The sequence below is a fragment of the Gobio gobio genome (genome assembly GCF_949357685.1).
Source record: "Gobio gobio genome assembly, chromosome: 17".
In the NCBI taxonomy this organism is placed as follows: Eukaryota; Metazoa; Chordata; class Actinopteri; order Cypriniformes; family Gobionidae; genus Gobio; species Gobio gobio.
In genome coordinates, this window is record NC_137110.1 from 1,420,866 (window position 1) to 1,425,865 (window position 5,000).

The 5,000-nt window shown below is 42.8% G+C and overlaps 1 protein-coding gene across 1 annotated transcript in view; it reads right to left on the minus strand.

Moving 5' to 3' along the window:
• cacna1ib (calcium voltage-gated channel subunit alpha1 Ib) overlaps window positions 1-5,000 on the minus strand; it is a gene marked incomplete at its 3' end in the record, with an annotated part of 114,565 nt that overhangs the window by 109,091 nt on the left and 474 nt on the right. The gene's annotated exons all lie outside the window — the stretch shown is intronic.

Consider the following 5,000-nt stretch of genomic DNA (forward strand, 5'->3'; position numbering starts at 1 on the left):
TCGCACACTCACTCGCACACTCACTCGCACACTCACTCGCACACTCACACTCACACTCACTTGCACACTCACTCGCACACTCACTCGCACACTCACTCACACACTCACTCACACACTCACTCACACACTCACTCACACTCACACACTCACTCACACACTCACTCACACACTCACTCACACACTCACTCACACACTCACTCACACACTCGCACACTCACTCGCACACTCACTCGCACACTCACTCGCACACTCACTCGCACACTCACTCGCTCACTCACTCGCTCACTCACTCGCACACTCACTCGCACACTCACTCGCACACTCACTCGCACACTCACACTCACACTCACTCGCACACTCACTCGCACACTCACTCGCACACTCACTCACACACTCACTCACACACTCACTCACACACTCACTCACACACTCACTCACACTCACACACTCACTCACACACACACTCACTCACACACTCACTCACACACTCACACACTCACTCACTCACTCACTCACACACTCGCACACTCACTCGCACACTCACTCGCACACTCACTCGCACACTCACTCGCACACTCACTCGCACACTCACACTCACACTCACTTGCACACTCACTCGCACACTCACTCGCACACTCACTCACACACTCACTCACACACACACACACACTCACTCACACACTCACTCACACACTCACTCACACACTCACACACTCACTCACACACTCACTCACACACTCGCACACTCACTCGCACACTCACTCGCACACTCACTCACACACTCACTCACACACTCACTCACACACTCACTCACACACTCACTCACACACTCACTCACACACTCACACACTCACTCACTGACTCACTCACACACTCGCACACTCACTCGCACACTCACTCACACACTCACTCACACACTCACTCACACACTCACTCGCACACTCACACTCACACTCACTCGCACACTCACACTCACACTCACTTGCACACTCACTCGCACACTCACTCGCACACTCACTCGCACACTCACTCGCACACTCACTCGCACACTCACTCGCACACTCACTCGCACACTCACTCACACACTCACACACTCACTCACACACTCACTCACTCACTCACTCACTCACACACTCGCTCACACTCACTCGCACACTCGCACACTCACTCGCACACTCACTCGCACACTCACTCACACACTCACTCACACACTCACACACTCACTCACACACTCACTCACACACTCACTCACACACTCACTCACTCACTCACTCACACACTCGCACACTCACTCGCACACTCACTCGCACACTCACTCAAACACTCACTCACACACTCACTCACTCACTCGCTCACACACTCGCTCACACTCACTCGCACACTCACTCGCACACTCACTCGCACACTCACTCGCACACTCACTCGCACACTCACTCACTCACACTCACACTCACTCACACACTCACTCACACACTCACTCACACACTCACTCACACACTCACTCACACACTCACTCACACACTCACTCACACACTCACTCACTGACTCACTCACACACTCGCACACTCACTCGCACACTCACTCACACACTCACTCACTCACACACTCACTCACTCACTCACTCACACACTCGCACACTCACTAGCAACACTCACTCGCACACTCACTCGCACACTCACTCGCACACTCACTCGCTCACTCACTCGCTCACTCACTCGCACACTCACTCACACACTCACTTGCACACTCACACTCACTCGCACACTCACTCGCACACTCACTCGCACACTCACTCGCTCGCTCACTCACTCGCTCACTCACTCGCACACTCACTCTCACACTCACTTGCACACTCACACTCACTTGCACACTCACACTCACACACACTCACTCACACACTCACTCGTGCACTCACGCACTCACTCACACACTCACTCACTCACTCACTCACTCACTCGCACTCACTCGCACCCTCACTCACACTCACTTGCACTCTCACACTCACTTGCACACTCACACTCACTCGCACACTCACTCGCGCACTCACACACACTCACTCACACACTCACTCGTGCACTCACGCACTCACTCACTCACACACTCACGCACTCACGCACTCACACACTCACTCACTCACTCACTCACACACACTCACACACACTCACACACACTCACACTCACTCACGCACACTCACACACTCACACTCACACACACTCACTCACACACTCGCGCACACTCACTCACACACTCACTCACTCACTCACTCACTCACTCACACACTCACTCACTCACTCACTCACTCACACACTCACTCTCACACTCCCTCACTCACTCGCGCACACTCACTCACACACTCACACTCACTCACACACACTCACACACACTCACTCACTCGCGCACTCGCGCACTCACACACACTCACACACTCACTCACTCACACACTCACTCACTCGCGCACATTCACTCTCACACTCTCTCACACACATTGATTTATATGCTGTTTAATGTTGATGATCGTGTTTTTTGACGTGTGTCAGCAATGCTTCTTCTCTTGTGTTTTGATGAGGAGATTCTGTTCTCTTCCAGAAGATGCGTGAGAGTGTATAACAGTGAAGACACGGATTGCTAGAAAAACTCGGACGAGTTAATGGAGACTGTCACATCATCATCAGTTTCAAACTAGACCAACCTGACCGTCTGAGTTCAGCTGACGCATGTGATTCCAGCAAATACAGACACTACAGACAGCCAAACGGAGACACACACACACACACACACACACACCGTCTGACAGCCGGACAAACACCTGAGCGCCTCTTCAGAGCCATTTCTGATCTTAATAAAAGACGCCTGACATTTAGAGACATTATTCATTGCTGGAGCTGAAGAACTGTGAGAGGACAGAAGAGAAGAATACAGCTGAGGACGAGAGAGAGAGAGAGAGAGAGAGAGAGAGAGAGAGAGAGAGAGAGAGAGAGAGAGAGAGAGAGAGAGAGAGAGAGACATTAACACTGATGTCTGAAGAGGTCAAGCATCAGCTGAGAGACTCTATAGACTCACTCTAGACTGAGGATCATCCGTGTGTCAATCACAGTGATCAAGTGTTCAATGCAGGTCCACACCAGCCTACACACTCCTCTCAGATCCATCTACACCACTGGAGGAACCCGCAGACCTCCACACTGACCTCCACACTGACCTCCACGCTGACCTCCACGCTGACCTCAACATTGACCTCCATGCTGACCTCCACGCTGACCTCCACGCTGACCTCCACGCTGACCTCCACGCTGACCTGAACATTGACCTCCATGCTGACCTCCACGCTGACCTCAACATTGACCTCCACGCTGACCTCCACGCTGACCTCAACATTGACCTCCATGCTGACCTCCACGCTGACCTCAACATTGACCTCCACGCTGACCTCCACGCTGACCTCCACGCTGACCTCAACATTGACCTCCACACTGACCACCACACTGACCTCAAAATTGACCTCCACACTGACCTCCACGCTGATGGAACGTCATTCACGAGCCTGTGCTTTATGAGTTCTCCTCGTCTGATCTCAAATGCACAAACATGGTCTAATCACATAAACCCTCATATATCACCTCAGATGTCAGTCAGCCGGTGTAAGTGGGCGGTTCCTGGCCAGAATACACCAATAAGCCAGTCGAGAAGCCTCTATCTGAGGTGAGTCTGACATTTCAGATTTGAGCTGAAATAACTCACATTATAAGAGATCCAGCTGTAATCTCACACACACTGTAATTATATTCTCTCACACACACACACAGGCTAAAGCGCACAGCTCCGCCGCTGATTTATCATTATATTGTGTTGTTATATTTTCATCAGAGAAATGGCTCATTATTATTCTCAGTTGTGCTGAAAGTCCCCCTGGGAATGAGATGTTCGCCGCTGAAGCAGAGCGTGTCCTGAGTCATGTGACACGCTTAAACCACATGTTTCATAACACGTAACGACACGTATTACGCGTGTAATGTGCAGGAATGAGGCAAGGGTTCTGGACCAATTTATTTCATTATTTCATTTCATATTTTTATTTTATTTTTTATTTATTTCATTTAATTATTTAATTTAATCTAATTTCTTTTTAATTTAATTTAATTTAATTTATTTTTTATTTTATTTCAATTTTATTTAATTTTATTTTATTTCTTCATTTCATTGTATTTTATTTCATTATTTCATTTTATTTTTTTTTCATTTAATTATTTAATTTCATTTCTTTTTAATTTCATTTAAATTAATTAAATTTCTTTTTTATTTCATTTCAATTTTATTTTATTTCATTTTATTTTATTTCTTCATTTTTTTCATTTCATTTTATTTTATTTCATTATTTCATTCGATATTTTTATTTTATTTTTTATTTCATTTCTTTTTAATTTCATTTAAATTAATTAAATTTGTTTTTTATTTAATTTCAATTTCAATTTTATTTTATTTTATTTTATTTTATTTATTTGTTTTTATTTATTTATTTATTTATTTATTTATTTATTTATTTATTTATTTATTTATTTATTTATTTATTTATTTATTTATTTATTTATGTATGTATGTATGTATTTATTTATTTATTTATTTATTTATTTATTTATTTATTTATTTATTTATTCATTTTATTTTATTTTATTTTATTTTATTTTTTTCATTATTTCATTTGATATTTTTATGTAATTTTTTATTTAATTGAATTATTTCATTTAAATTAAATTAAATTAAATTAAATTAAATTAAATTAAATTAAATTAAATTAAATTAAATTAAATTAAATTAAATTAAATTAAATTAAATTAAATTAAATTTCTTCATTTAAATTTTTATTTTATTTTATTTTATTTCATTATTTCATTTCATTTCATATTTGTATTTTATTTAATTTATTTTTTTATTTAATTTAATTATTTAATTTAATTATTTAATTTAATTTCTTTTTAATTTAATTTAATTTAATTTAATTTAA